Raw genomic sequence first — 17,414 nt, 5'->3', positions numbered from 1 at the left:
ACCAGAATATTCCGTTGCTATGCGGTAATCTGTTTTCGCTGTTGCTAAGTGTCGGATTTCCATTTTTTCAAGTGTATCTAATATTTTCGTAAAAACAGAGCAATTAGTCTTTCTGTATCCAGTTAGGACATCATTAGACATATTTAAGGACGAAAGAAATATTTTAACTTATTTATTTCTTTTTCGGTGGGAGTTATATCATTGGTTCACATTTAAATATTGTACCCATGCATTTATGTATCTGATAAATCGGTTAGGGCTACACTGACAGAAGGCCGGTATACATTTCAATACATTATAACACCAATATCAATAAATTGTTTTAATAAGAAATTACCGTACAATAGACCTGCGTATATATTATAACTATTTTAATAAATGATAGTCTACTGTTTTGTATGTAACAACTGTAAATGATATATTCTAGAGAACAGCTGTGATTGTCGATATTACCACCACACAAACACAACAACTACGGTAATTTATATAATTCATACTTGTACATATTTAATCGATAGTTTGTTTTTTCAAGGTTGGGAATGCGCAATCGATTAAAATGTGAGGAGATTGGAACCTAGTAGAGAGGAGAGGTTAGGACCCCCCCCCCCGAAATATTGATTAAAGCGAGAATTTCATATTTTCTAAGAAAGTCAAAATATAATTATTTCTATGTCTTTTGCTCAATAGGTTGTCAACTCACTATTATACGATCATAGGTATCATTCTCCCACTTATAAATCCTTGACCACGGAAATAATAACACCATTACCTCCCTTGTTTTTATATCCCTCCCATGGAATAGCTATCTTCAAACGTTTGAATTTGAAGTTGAAAATGATATTTTTGCCAATTTCTCAACTGGCAATAGCGAATTATAGGATAAATTGGATTATTCTTTAACAAGGTAGGACTGTTTATAGATACCATCTATTTTAAGGCTTTATTTTAATACATTTTAAAAATATAACTTAAAAATTATAAAATTGCAACTTTATGTACTTTTCCAGGTGCTTTCTGGCACCAACTAAAGCTTAAAGTGACGAAACCTTTTTGGTTCAGGTCAAAAAAAGTAATGAATTGGGTTTATATGATATGTTATTTCTTTTAGTGATAGAAGCTCTTTGGCCCATATTTTCGAAAGTAGATTAGTGCTAATCATAGATTTAATCTCTGATTTTCTTACCAGTCATATTCTGGAAAGCTGACTAAATTTTAAACTAAGATTTGATTGGCCGAATCATTGAGTTAATCATTGTTCGAGAATACTATAAAATGTGATATTCTGGAACGTTGACTTGTACTTAATCTTTGACTAAATCACCCCAAATATTAGTCATCCCGGGGGGGGGGGGGGGTGCATTCATTTATGCAGTAATGAACCAAATAACGTTTGTTTTGAAATGAAATGGGGTTTAACGTCCTTCTTATCTGCACCTACTTGGGTAATACAGTTTGCCATCAGAGTATTTTATCAATGACAGCAGCACTACGAACTACTCTTATTTCGAATTCCGACTGTAAAGGGTTCTTTTCGGTCCTCGGATTTTCGCACCTTCTGTTCTGCACCAGTGACAATTGGTAACCAACCAGGCAGGAAAATCCAGATGAACCTTCTCGGCCAACAAGGCGAGCGAACACGAGAGCTCCTGGTTAGCGAGCCAGCGTCTAACCCAGTAAGCTCCACTTATTTATTTTTAACACCGTAATTCACCACACATTCTTCGCATACCCAACTTACGCTGTCTATAATGATGTATGTTTTCGAATTACGCCCCCCCCCCCCCACCGCCCTCATCAAAGTACACGAAATTGTCGCTCCGCAAAGGATGCAAGTTCCTGATGCAACGACCGAGAGTTTACCACCTTGGTATGATGTACGGAAAATAGCCCGCGGCCCTCCTTGTTTGTGATTGATGCCCCTCGAGGACATATTTGGTGACACTTTCAAGCGATTATGTAGAGAAAAAAAACACAAGGCAAAGACGACTAGAAATGACATTCGTTGCATTAATAGAGAGGGAGAGAAATGGGGTTTAACGCCCACTTGACACAGACTAGGTCATTTCGGGACTAACATATGGTTCAATTTTATTTCAGCACTTCGTTGGACAGGCGACCCTACTCCTTGTCACGTACAACCGAGGAATCGAACCCAGGCCAGTTGACTCAATAACAGACCTTATAATACAGCGCGCACGCGTTAAACATTCGCCATCCACCTCCAGCCCAAAAGCATTTCAAATTTACCAACGCTAGCAAAGCTTATAGCATTGTTATCAACACCTGTTTTTCTATTGCATTAAAAACTTTTGTTACATTCTTTTTTGCAGTTTCATATGTTCACACAATATTTCCAACAAAGAGATGTAAAAAATGAAAAACAGCCAAGATCAAAGCGGTTCTTACTTAATAATTGTATTTTAGGTCTTTTAAGCTTGATAATTACAAATATACTGTTCATTTTTTTTATATAATAAACGATATTATATTTAATATATCTCATGCAATTTTATGTAATTGGCACTCAGTTGCATGTATAAAAATTGCAAAAGAAATATCTAAACGGCCAATTAAATCTCATCGAAACATGAAATAGACATATTTTATGTTTATATAATGACGTGCCAAGGGGGGCGATGCGAACAATTTTATTAAAAATGATAATTACATTTTCATCTTCCATGTGACCGGCCTACGTCTGGAGTCATATTTAAAGGGCCAATCTCGATTATGTTTTGGGGAATAAAACTGCAAAATTTTGTGTTAATAGCCTTTAAAATCCCCTAGCTTTGGGCCGAGGGGCTAATTCAATACACGTGATACGTTTTCAAAAACTTATACTCGTCAGTCTTCATCTGAAAACGGAGATCGGTGTGATAAGCAGTATTATACGGTGTCTGGATAAAACCAGACTTTTATTTTATAAAAATAACATGTAGGTGAAATTTACCTTTCGTTATTAGGTACAGACCTCTAAAGGCACGGCAATAGATTATCAGGTCAACCAGAGAAAAAATTGAATCGAAATCTTAAGAGGGTTGCGTATCCGGATAAGCGGTTTTGACGACGTCAAAACGACTCAATATTTTTCTCCCTGCTTACACCCTACTGATCACTTTGAACCCTAGGTGGGGAAACACGGTTCTCAAACACAGTGCAATGTTTTTATAATCTACTTCCTGTTACTGGTTCCTTCCGTCAATGATCAACAAAACTCTTTATTGTGTGCTTTATTGAACACAAAGTAAAGTCCCCGTTAAAATATTTATATCAGCCAGTAAACACAGGATTGCGTGGTATATGGTGAAAATGACTCTTTCATTATAGAAAATGATCTTAGGAGAAGTGCAAATCGATGTGCTTAAACGTACCCAACTTTACTACCTTTAAAACATTAATGTTAAAAACTGTAATGAGCAACACTTAGGATATAAAAATAGTAAATGATTCTTTGATTATAGACAATAGCACTACAAGAACTATAAATCACATCCACTAATCAAAACAACCCTAGTTACAATCAATATTTAAACAGGTGGGTGTAACAAGCAAGGAATGGAATTGGGATTAACGTCTGGTCAACACAACCCCCACCTCGTCCATATTTCTTTGTGCAGCTAACCACTTTCTAATACACTGACCAAGCATGCCGGAAGAGTAAGCATACACGACACCATCATGACCACAAATGGCAAGATTGTGGTGGTAAAACAGAAATGAAATGTGTAATGTCCTTAACAGAGTTCTCGTGTTTGTTTTTTCTTTTTCTTTCTTTTTTTTTGGAGGGGAGTGGGTACACGAGGGCTGCCCCCGAAGCTGGAGTTTAAGGTATAATAGCAGCTCGAGTCGAGGAGTAGCATAGGCCTGATGGCGTTGCACTGCCAGTTCCGATTTACGAGTTCTACTATTCCCGATTCTGAGCTCTGAGCTCGACCAGTGTAACACTTTTTGTAGAATTTTTGCTCTTGAAATTAATGATGGCATTATATTGTATTACATGTAATTAATATTTTGGCAAGTTATTAGATTCACATATATGTAGTATGTACTTAAATCAACTTAGTGAATGAATGACATATTGTTATATAAAAAAAGAGTCATAATGTGCTAAACATTCAATTCTAGGTTGATAACATATATCTTGTGGGAAGTTTCTTCGGTATATTTCAATTTTCCATATAAGGGTGGGTTTCGACGTCATTAACCTAAATTGACCAATCTCTATACTTATTACATCATATTTAACCAATTAGATAATTGAGGGTCCAAAATCCAAAACTACAAAACAATCATACTTGTGAGAATTCGCAGACAACAGACAGATTCTGGAAGGGAAAAGTTTCTATCAGCAGACTCGCCCAGCGAGTCTGGCTAGTGTTTGAGAATGACTTTATTCTATTTTGCATTGTACCATATGTAAGCAGCTATATGATATATAAAATGTAAAACGAACTGTTGTATTGTTTTAACTACTGAGAAGAGAAACGTCTTAAGAAAACAGAAACAAGTAAATACACAACGTGAAGGGGGGGAGCAAAGACAACCAGAGACAAATTCTAGACGATTACAAGGCTACTAAGATATGTAGTAAGAAAAGATGCATGGGTCATACGTAGGATGTGGCGATGGGTTTGACAACGTCCGCTCTCCACGTCTGACAGAAGGCCCATGGTGCTACACCAGTGTAAAGCCCACACAACCGCTAGTACGATATATTTACGTTAGTTCAATAGTCTTTAGCAGTAGGAGGGAACCGGAAATCCAGAAAAAAAGGAAACCCTACTTATTTTCACACTCACGACAATTTCTCACGAATAAATGGCAGACATTAGATTTCACGGCCAATCAACCATCCTAATTTGGAATTATTTAACGTTGTATTCATGCGCTGACGTCTGTGGACAAGAATAGTCTGATCTGTTAACGATTAATGAATATATGTAATCATCTCTGTCATTAGCACAGTCTTTTGTCTAATTATATACATTCTAATAGATAATCATTGTTAAGTTTAAATCTATTAGTGTACTACACTAGACATTTGATGATGTATAACAATACTGTCTGATGAGGTACTCATACTCCAGTATTAAAGACAAATGTACTGTCGCAAAATGTAGTACCATGGGTCGTTTGTCAGATATGGAGAGCGGACCGACGTTAAAACCGGTCGCCACATCCGGTGTATGACCAATGCATTCTTTTCTTACTACATACATATCTTAGCCTTGTGATCGTCTAGTATTTTTAATTGTCTTCGTTGGCTTCCTTTTCACGTTTTATATTTTCTTCTTACTATTATCTCAATAATTAAGACGTTTTATCTTCTCATTAGTTAAGACGTTTGTCTTACCAGGAATAACAATACAACAGTTAAGTTCTACATTTTATATAAAGCACTGGATACATATGGTACAATGCATAATAGATTATAATAATTCATTCTCTCAATCCCATTCCACCCAGACACTAGGGCGAGTCTGCTGATAGAAAATGATACATCATATGGTCTCGGAACTCAGATGGTAATCGCTATAGAACCCAAGGATATCTGATCTTAAAAGGCCCGACAGTCTCTTTTATAGGATTCATATTGGTATTAGCCTTGAAGTCTATCACGCTCAGATCTATGCAATTACTGATATGACTGGATGGTGTGCCAAATAATGGAATTGGAATTTTTCGATACAAGTGACGCCATGATATAATTTTAACCGATCAAAACATCATGTTTATTAACCTATGGAACATTTCATGTATCAAAGTGTCATAGGTTTCTGTTATTCTCAATTTATCTCAAAACAATAATTTGACTCATATATGTACAATGTATGTTAACCCAATAATTACTTAAAGATATAATATAATGCTATTATTAATTTAAAGAGCAAAAATTCTTACAAAAAGGCCAATCAATAATTTCTATTTAGATTTAACATCAAATAGGACTGACAAGTGTTTTTTAGAAAGTAATTCAGATGATTAATAAAAAGTAGGTTATATCATCTCGGCCTCGATGTTGTTGGCTATAAATGAGTTACGGTATCGTTCAATGGAATAAATTTCTTGACGTAAAATCAATAGAAAGCAACGTGAACTTTGTATGAAAATAAGTAACTGTTAATTGTGACCGCACGAGTTATTAATATGTGACCACACGAGTTATTGATACCTGTGACCACACGAGTTATTAATACCTGTGGCCAAACGAGTTGTTTGTGCCTGAGACTAAAACAACATAATAACCATGAAGAACGTTTGCATGTTAAAACAACAATATGTGAGTATGTCGCTGTTACACGAAGCAGGAAGTCGCAGGTTCGATTCGGGATTTACCTACTGAAATCCGGTTTTGACAGAAGGTTTGACAAGGAAAAACCGTCTTCATTAACCCGGTTGATGCAGAAAAGTAGGACGTTTACCCCCCACCCCCACCCTCCTTGCATTTCAAACATTGAAACATCTCAGTTGTGGCCCCAACCGCCCAGCACCTTTAACTCTGATAACGGTACTCAGTTATTCCACACAAACTTACCTTTTGCCTGAACTAAAATCAATTTACCACGATTCACCTAAACTCCGATCAAATGAAAATTTAATAAAAATTCACTTGCTTTCAAATCACCACCCAGTTAACTACGCTCACTGTCTTATACTGATTGAGTAAGAAATCAGCGTGTTTACAAACGACTGTTTTACTTCTTGTCGGTTTTAATGTTCACAGAGGACGAGTTAACCTCAGTTCACTCAAGTATATACATTTAGCGTGTCAACAACATTCATGTGCTTTAAATGTCGAGGTCATAATCGCAGATTTAATGTTTTATACCAAAAACTTATGTTGATTGTCGCGTTTTAGGCCTATTCGAATAGCGTTTATTATTGATCCCTATAATTCCACAAGCGGTGTTCATAAATTGATTTACAAAGTAATAAATACATAAATAAAATGATTTGTTAAATGTAATAAGAAATTATTATTATTATTAATATTATTATTATTAGTATAGCATATATACAGTGCGTCCAACCTCGTGGGTTTTCTCCGGGTCCTCCGGTTTCCTCCCACTGCTAAATCCCCTACGCGCAAGCGAATTATTGAAATAAAATTAAACCATATGTTTGTCCCGAAATGACCTAGTTTGTGTCGAGTGGACGTTAAACCCCATTTCTCTCTCTCTATTTACAGTGCGTCCTTTCATATAACATGTGCTGGGACACTTTACAAAGTGACAATATAATCATAAATAAACAACAAGATTATGGACATGTTAACGATTGTATACAGAGTCAGTTAAAAGCCTGATTAAATAAATGTGTTTTAAGTTGTTTTTTAAAAGAATATAGAGATGTACAACATCTTAAACTAAATGGTCGATTATTCCATAAAACAGGTACTTGATAACTAAATGAAATGGGGTTTAACATCCTACTTTTCTGCTCCATCCGGGCTAATAAGACCGGGGTGTATTAAGAACAGGGTGGAGATATATTTTGCCACGGTGGCGACATAAATAAAAGGATAATGACAAAACCGAAAACCACTTTAGGGGTCCCCGAGCCTGCCATACTCGCAGACTCCTTCCCACTCCATACATGTCTCCAGTATCTGAATACTTATAATACACCACAGCTCAATAAATTATTTCTGTTGTTTGAATTACTTAATGGTATTTTTTTTAAAACTTAGTCTCATGTAAGCGAAGGCTGGTGTTAACACGTTCTAATCCGGTTAGATTAGTGATTCGATCCTTTGATAAAGGGCAAGAGGGCTTGTTATACCAGACATTACAGGATCTATAAACCAACGCTACAAAACCAGAACAGATGGAGTCAGAACTAGAATGTCTTGATTTTGAACCCGGTGGGATGGTCTAAGACCGAACTTAGCAGTGACAACGAATGTCAAGCTAACGTGTAAAATGTGTCTAGTCGTTAGGATGGGACCAACGACTAGGGTCCAGTTTACTCGTGGAATCAGAACTAGAATGTCTTGAGTTCGAACACGGTGGGGTGCTTGAAGAACTCAACTTGGCATTGGTAACAACTCTCAAGCTAACATGTAGACTGTTTCCAGTCGTTAGGATAGGGCCGTTTTACAGATAGGAAGTACATGCTGAAGATACGCCACAGCCTCGACAAAATTTCCCTTCGATTAAGTCCAACCAATCCGGTTAACCTTTACATCAGTTTGTGAACGGAATGTCGAAGACAAAGTGTGTACAAAGCATTTCACCAAAATAGCATTTAGACCAATCAGAATTGAGGACATATCCAATTTACTCTGCAATAAATATATCATATTATTATACCCGGACCATGTCGCATATCGTATACTCTCACATATTATACAGTTTATCAACAAACTACTTAACTGTATATTACAGTACAATTATCTAAATATAATATAATAATAGCATATGCCTTTGAGGAACAATCTATTCACGATCAGATATTTTTTAAATTGTACTGCACTAACAGTTGATCTTTTTAGTCTTTTGAAGATGGTCCTCAGATCACGTTAACTTTTTCTACAAAGCATTGCGTGTTGGTTTTAAACTAACAGTAAGGTGACATGCAAACACGTGCTGTCGTAAAGAAAATTGGCTACCGGATAGCAGAGATGTAGCCATGAAGACAATGAAATTAAATGAAATGAAATGGGGTTTAACGTCCTACTGTTCTGCTCCTATACTGGGCTAATGAAAACGGGCATACGCCATACAGTTTGCTATGAGGGAAATTTTGCCCGGGCAGCGGCACTATCGCCTACTCTTAATTCCAACTTCCAACGGATCTTTTACGTGCATTCCAATGTATACATGGGACCTCGGTTTTTCGTCTCATCCGAAGGACTAGACAGCTGCCGTTGTCAGGCCCTCCGTCCTGCATCACGTGGGGAACCACGCCGGAAAATCTGGATATACTTTCTCGGCCAATACAGGGATCGAACACCCGACCTCCAGGCTAGCGAGCCAGCGTCTTACCCACTTAGCCACGTGATCCCCCATGAAGCCAATTCTTCACCAGGTAGCAATTAAGGTAAAAATTTAAACATACATTATGCAAGAGCTAAATCTGCCAATTGCAGGCCTTTCGTTAGGTCTGAAATGTTATCTAAATTATTAATTAGACATTAATTAACTTATCCAGACCATAATCAACTCTCGATGCCATCGCGGATTTAGCGGATTGGAATACATTTTTTGAAAAATAATTAAAGGTAAAAGTGGATAATCGAGACTTTGTTTTTTTATCGTAATGATCGAGGCTAGCCTAAAATGCAAAAGCTAATATCTCGGTTCAGAGTGAATCAATTTGACTGAAATTTTCAGCATATTCTATTTACGTTATCTATTTTTTTTTTAACTATTATAGTGAGAACTATCAACTTTTTAATCTCCCATAATGCCCATTTAAGAAATGGAGTTTAACCTCTCATTTTTCTGCACCAACCGGGCTAATGAAGACCGGCATACGTCATGCATTGTGCAATACTAGACGTTGTTCCAATTACCAGATACTTCTTCCTGCACCACTGAAAAGAGGAAACCACGCTTACGGTTATTTTATACTGTTATATTTAACGGTTCTAATGTCCCTTTATTTATGTATTCGTTTCTTTTATAATTTCATTTGTAAAGGTTTTCAGTGCAATTATGTACATATTTTATGTGGTATGTTTTGTACTACATGTTATCGTGTGTATGGATTTTTTAAAGTTACAACAAGCCACATATAAAATAATATATACTGTTCTAATTTAATTAAAGATGCATTATGTAAGAGCTAAATCTATCTAATGCCGTTTTTTTCTGTTTGCTTCAAATGTTATATAAAATATTAATTAGACATTTATTCACGCAGCAGACCCGTAATCAACTTCCTAGATCATCGGATTGGTGATATTATATTCAATCCGCGCCATATAATCGGTTAACGTTAAAGTAGCTAAGTCTCTAACTCAATATTTCAATCTTCTCTTTGCATTGAAAGACTACCTAATTACCAAACTTTTAAACCTTTCGAAAGCCTTAACCTAAAAAATCAGCTCTTACAACACATGCGTTCATGCGATTTGTTTGTATCGCCCACTCTCATCTAGTAAAAACAGATACAAAATATCTGACTTTGAAGAAGAATTATCTGTTCTTTTATCAACAACATCAAAAACCAATTCTGTTATTTTAGGTGACTTTAATATTCACTATGACAAACCAGATTGCGCTAGCAGTAGGAGGGTAGTCAAGATTTTAGCCTCGCACAACTATAGTCAACACATTCAGCATACCACACACAAATCGGGTCACATTCTTGACTGGATTCTGACCCCAGAGCCATGTACTCTCATTCAAAGTGCATCAGTTACTGATATTCAAATATCAGATCACTATCTCGTTTCAACCCTATGGAATTTTGAAAAACCGAAGTTGCAGCCAGTTACCTTTTCGTTTAGGAAGATTAAATCATTAGACAAGGAAGCTTTCAGCAACGACCTGAAGTCTTCAGATCTCCTGTCAAATACACCTATAGAGCTTAACGAACTGTGCAGTAAATTTAATAGCACTTTACTTGCCCTACTTGATAAGCATGCCCCAATTGTGACTAAGAAGGTATATCTCCGGCCTGGCAGGTCTTGGTACAATAAAGATGTTCTCATAGCAAAAGAAGATCGTCGTAAAGCGGAACGAAAATATCGCCATTCTCTGCTAGAAGTCCATCGTCAAATCTACCGAAAAGCAAGAGGTGCATACTCAAAGACAATCAAAGATGCAAAATCCGCATACTGCGTCCAAAAGCTAACGGATGAATTTAAGTCTCCCAATCAGTGTCATAATTTTATGAAATCACTACTTGGTACTACAACTGAGATAATTCTACCAAAATCTGACGATGATGACAATCTTGCAAACTCTTTCTGTCAATTCTTTTCATCCAAAATAAATCAAATACGTGAACAATTAGATCACTCCAGTGAAAATGAAGAAGCTGAAGGCATTACACCTTTTTCAGCCACATGTGGAGATTATCTAACATATTTTGAGTCATTCTCTAACGATGAAATTGAAAAACTTATCAAATCATCTAAGAAGACAACTTGTCTACTCGATCCTCTTCCAACAAATATCCTTGTTGAATATCTTGATCTGCTTCTTCCAGTCATTACTCAGATTGTGAACACAAGTCTTAGTACAGGAGTATTTCCTTTAATATATAAAGATGCCGTTGTAAGACCCCTTATTAAGAAAACTTCTCTTGACCGGAATGTGCTTAAGAATTACAGACCCGTCTCAAATTTGTCATTCCTCTCCAAAATCATTGAAAAGGCAATAAACAATCGACTACAGTCCTTCGTAGTTTCTCGAAATCTTTTAGACAAATTTCAATCTGCTTACAGACCACATCATAGCACTGAGACAACTATCCTTTGTGTGCTAAATGATCTGCTGCGCTCCGTAGATAGTGGTAAACTTGTGTCCTTGACCCTGTTAGATTTGTCTGCCGCATTCGATACTGTCGATCATGAAATTCTCTTAAGAAGACTTTATCAAACTTTTCACATAACTGGTACGGCCTTACAATGGATTAAATCTTATCTTACTGACAGAAGACAGAAGATCATTATAAACAAATCTCATTCCGAGTTTGCAAACCTTAATTGTGGAGTGCCTCAAGGATCTGTTCTTGGACCGGTATTGTTTATACTGTACACACGATGTCTGGGGGATGTTATAGACCAGTTTGATATAAGCCATTTCTCCTACGCGGATGATACACAGTTAATCAGTAAGTTTAAACAAGACAATGCTCATGATTCCTTTGAAAATACCACTCGCTGCTCCAAAGCTGTTAAATCCTGGATGAATAATAATAAATTGAAGTTAAACGATGAAAAAACAGAAGCAATACTTGTTGGAACACCACAGCGTCTCGCATCAACTCCTGATTCTCGTCTTGTAATTTGCGACTCTAGTATTGAATTTGCAACAAGGGTTAAAAATCTAGGTGTTATATTTGATCCGTCTTTAACAATGGAAAAACAGGTTGATCAGTTATGCCGTGTTTGTAATTTTCATCTCCGTAGTATAGGAAACATTCGTCATCTATTGACTACTGCTGCTTGTCATCTTTTGGTGCGGTCTCTAATTTTTTCAAGATTGGACTATTGTAATAGTGCCTTGGCTGGAATATCTCAACATTTATTAAAGCGACTTCAAATAATTCAGAACAACTGTGCCAGAATCATCACAAGAACAGCAAAACGTCAACATATAACATCTGTCCTTAAATCGCTTCACTGGTTACCAATAGAGGCTCGTATAAACTTTAAAATCTTAACACTGATCTACAAGTCTCAGCATGATTCAGCTTCATCCTATATCACAGATCTTATGCAGCCTTATGTACCAAACCGACCACTCCGTTCACAGAATAATCTATCACTTGTTGTACCTTCAACTAAATTAAAATCTTTTGGTGATAAAGCCTTCAGTGTATATGGTCCACGACTATGGAATGACTTACCTGACAAAATAAAGTTTTCAGAAACAGTTGCTCAATTTCGATCTAGACTTAAGACGCATATGTTCACGATGTATTATCCACAGAAGCCATTAACTTACAGCGCTTAGAGCATGCTCATGGATGGATTAAGCGCTATATAAATGTACATTATTATTATTATTATTAATATCATCCAAAATCTTCGACATTGAAAACAAGATTTATTTGTTGGTTTAAATCAACATTGATGTTGTGATCTTACCGGGAAAAGATGGCCTTCTGATATCCAATATTTAAGACAAAATAAACATTTTACAATTGGTACACGTTATCTATTTTACGTTATCTATTTTTTTTTACTATTATAGTGAGAACTATCAACTTTTTAATCTCCCATAATGCCCATTTAAGATATGGAGTTTAACCTCTCATTTTTCTGCACCAACCGGGCTAATGAAGAACGGCATACATCATGCATTGTGCAATACTAGACGTTGTTCCAATTACCAGGCACTTCTTCCTGCACCACTGAAAAGAGGAAACCACGCTTACGGTTATTTTCTACTGTTATATTTAACGGTTCTAATGTCCCTTTATTAATGTATTCGTTTCTTTTATAATTTCATTTGTAAAGGTTTTCAGTGCAATTATGTACATATTTTATGTGGTATGTTTTGTACTACATGTTATCGTGTTTATGGATTTTTTAAAGGTACAACAAGCCACATATAAAATAATATATACTGTTCTAATTTAATTAAAGATGCATTATGTAAGAGCTAAATCTATCTAATGCCGTTTTTTTCTGTTTGCTTCAAATGTTATATAAAATATTAATTAGACATTTATTCACACGACAGACCCGTAATCAACTCTGTAGAACATCGGATGGGTGATATTATATTCAATCCGCGCCATATAATCGGTTAACGTTAAACTGGACCTCACCTAATAAAAGGAATGTCAATCGAGACTTCGTTATCATGGCAATGGTACTTGACAATCGCTTCTCTCCTTGCCTAAATCTTTAAACAAATCCGAGTATATCAAAAAAACCTTCTTTACCAAAGACGTGTGTTAGAAATCAATAGACAACATTGTAAGCATTCAATGGCAATAATTTAACTTAGCTTTGATCAATTTATATAATCTTTGGGCCAAAATGTTTTTGACGAAATACCATTGATTTTATTTGATGGTAGGTCGTATCAAACTCTATATTAAATCTATATCCCGGCATGTTAAAGAATTTAATGTTATCTAAAATAAATCTTTTATACAAACGTATCACATTTAATACCTAGACAAGTAAGTAAGTAAGTAAGTAAAAAAGAAGTTACATTACAGATTTCTCGAGAACCAGAATTCCGACAACGATGTTTTAATATCTCATCTACAATATTAGAATTTAATTTACACTATGTATTATCGATTGTATTATGTTTAGTTCTGTAATCTCATTTATCAAATGTAGTCATGTTCCTTTATGATTATACATAATTAGCCTTATAACATGCCATTAAAGATATACTGAACAAAAAAAAGAAACGAAACTGTAATGTAAATCATAATTACAGTGCACAAAAATCGTCAAAGTGGCGATATTTGTAGCACTGGCTGAATTTGAGTTTAATTAATGATATATAGTTCAGTTTACATAAACATATTTTGTATGATTACGGTCAATAATGATCGAAAGGATGGTGAAAGCTAACATAGAATATAATAAACGGTCAATATAGCGGTCAATATAGACTTTCAATTTACACAATATATCTTACCAATATTATTAAAATCAACCAATCCTAAAGTAAAATATGTCAAATAATTCACATTACTTTTTATTGATTTCAAGTAGCCATCTTTTATTTCATTTGCAACTGTATATCCCGTTTCTATACACGAACATCGAGGCCAAGATGCTATCGAACCAATGTTATATTAATCATTTTCATTACCATCCAAAGAACAATGTTCAGTCTCTTTATTTGTATTAGGGAGGGGGGGGCGCATGGTTAGCACGTGCGCGCTGTATCATAAGGTCTGTCATTGAGTCAACTGGTGGGGTTTCGATTCCCCGGTTGTACGTGACAAGGAGTAGGGTCGCCTGTCCAACCTCCAGTTTTCTCCCACTGTTAAAGACCCCTACACGCAAGTGAATTATTGAAATAAAACTCTACTGAACCATGTGTTAGTCCCGAAATGACTTAGTTTGTGTCTAGTGGACGTTAACCCCCTCTCTCTCTCTCTCTCTCTCTCCCTCTCTCTCTTCTCTCTTCTCTCTCTCTCTCTCTCGATTCAGTTTACAGTGTAAGGACCTTGATTCTGTTAAGATAATTATTCAGCAGTCAAATCTAATATACATGTATAAGGCCGATCTACTTTTCTGCACCGGCTTGGCTAATGAAGACGGGGGATATTTTGCCCAGACGACGGCGCCACGGCCTGCTCCTATTTTGAACCCCAACAGTCAAGGGGTCTTTTATCTGCACGCCATTGTGTACATGGGACCTCAGTTTTCCATCCCAGCCGAACGACTAGACACTGTCCTTGTCAGGCCCTTCGTTCTTTACCACTGACAAAGGGGAAACAACACCGGAAAATCCCGAGGGACTCTTTCGGCCAACACCGGGAGCAAACCCGAGACCTTTTGGTTAGCTAGCCAGCGTCTTATTCACTGAGCCACCGCTGTTCAAAAACACAATTAATTCACTTTATTACAAAATTGTTGTACGGCTTGTAACATGTGCCAACTTTTGTAATATTTTATTACCTGATATTTTATACATCAAAGTGATATATTTATCATAAAATTGATTCTAAATTACAGTTTTATCAAAATGTCTCTTGTTAATGGAGTAACGAGAGCTCCAAGAACCCGAGGTTACAGACACCTTACTATATCACTGCAGGGAGCCACGGTGGCTAAGCGAGTAAGGCACTGGCTCGGTAGCCTGGAGGTCGCAGGTTCGCTCCCATTTTTGGCCGAGAAAGTTCCTCGGGATTTTCCGGCGTGGTATCCTTTTTTTTAATTGTCAGTGGTTCAGGTCCGAGGGCCTGACAAGGACAGTTGTCTAGTCTTTCGGATGGGACGAAAAACCGAGGTACCGTGTACACATTGGCGTCCACGTAAAAGACCCTTTGACAGTTTAAATGAATTAGATATAAGACTAGACCGTAGTGCCGCTGTCCGGGCAAAATTTCCCTCATAGCACACTGTGGGAGCAGAACAGTACCCCATTTCATTTAACATCACTGCAGCGTGAACGAAGAGTTATCATACTTGTTTCATTTTTTCATTATACTATATGTTTAATTATTTTTTTTTATCCCAATTGATGATCAGCGCCATAGAAACAAAATTATTATTATTAATACAACAGAAATGCGCTGTATAGCAGGTTCTCCAAGCTACGGATGTTATTATTTCCGTTAACGTCTAATTTCTTTCTATAAACCATTACACTTTTATAATAGCTCGTAGTTTAAACATAAGGGTGGTTATTACTACTGTAAATAACATTCAATTAAAAAAAGTAGGCTAACACAGCATTTGGTGAATAGTTTCGTGATAACAGGGTACTGAAATACCAGGGGTTGAACATCACACTGTTCTGAACTAATTAAGCCTATAATTAAGCATGTAAAAATTATGTATGATATTATCTGTATATTGGGTATATGTTCAGTAACACGCAGAGAAGGGTCAGAGGGAGCGAGGTTGAAGCTTTTCTCAACTAACCGGGCATGGTTTATACACCCCCATAGTCAGTCTATTATTCAACATGTAATAATGATGTGTGATATTACTTGTATATTTGGTATGTGCAGCATAGCGTGCAGAGCGGGTTCAGAGGGGGTGAGGTTTAACGGCAAACTTTCTGCAGCAACCGGGCCAATGAAAGAAACTCAGATACGAAAGTAGGGTAATTTTATGTGAGTGCACCTACCGGGCTAATGAACATCGGTACAGCATTTAGACGTTGTTTAATTGCCAGTATGAAATTGGGGTGAATTTAGTTTTGTCATATTGTGTGGGGAAATGCGTATCATCATAAAAGCACATGCACGGTACTATGAGCCCGAAAGTCCCGCCCACACGCCTCCCAACGTAACCCAACCCAACCACATTGGGAACACTTGTCATGACACAAAACTGACTGACTGTGGAGATACAGAGTGTCTATACACACACTAACTCATACATAAACATACCCAAACTACACTGAAGCTTAACATAAAACCCTTCCATAGTAAGACGCGCATCTAAGAATAACTCATGCTGACATTCCATTCCGTTATTAGACTGACCTACCAAAGAGGAACAAAGTAGTTGAAACTATATTTAAGCTACTTACATGAAACATACATTATTCCACATAACACCATTAATTTTGCTGTGATTGATCTCGCATTGTCAAACCTTTAAGCACGTTCTATACAGCCAAACAAACGATTGCATCAACGCAAATAACACATTTAAATGATAAGATCAATACCGTCTGGATACACGTCGGTAAATATACGCATTGTCTTGATCAACCAGCCATTCGTTCTATTCACAAGATTAATTTGTATAAAGGCTGCTTTAAACATCTGGTTTTATTGTAAAGAGTCTGGCAATAAAATCATTTGAACATTATATTGAAGAATAACACAGATTAACCACACTGAATAGGTCAAAATTATTATAAACATAGTTAACAGTCTAATGAATTAGTACTTCACTTATGTCTTTGTCATAGCAACACCGGGTTTAAAAAAAACGAAAACAATAACAACACAATTTAACATATTATTGAAAGAATAGTGTATATCGATTATTTGAAAAACGAGATAAAATCTGAATAGGTGAAAATTGCAACAAATATATTGATGTTATTGAATTGACTGTTTACCTCATTATATAT

At 36.3% G+C, this 17,414-nt stretch overlaps 1 protein-coding gene across 2 annotated transcripts in view; it reads right to left on the bottom strand.

Annotated features, from left to right (window-relative positions):
- LOC126826918 (solute carrier family 26 member 6) overlaps positions 1–16,994 on the bottom strand; it is a 58,373-nt gene extending 41,379 nt beyond the window's left edge. Inside the window, exon 1 of one of the 2 annotated variants that reach the window (XM_050556063.2) lies at positions 16,863–16,994. The gene's annotated coding sequence lies outside the window, so the exon portion shown is untranslated. Of the gene's footprint in view, positions 1–6,535; positions 6,680–16,862 lie in introns of those variants that run through there. The other variant, XM_050556062.2, reaches the window with a different exon arrangement.
- Positions 16,995–17,414: the final 420 nt, after the last annotated feature.

Source organism: Patella vulgata, chromosome 7, assembly GCF_932274485.2.
Source record: "Patella vulgata chromosome 7, xgPatVulg1.2, whole genome shotgun sequence".
Classification (NCBI taxonomy): domain Eukaryota; kingdom Metazoa; phylum Mollusca; class Gastropoda; family Patellidae; genus Patella; species Patella vulgata.
This window is presented reverse-complemented; position numbering and strand designations above follow the sequence as displayed.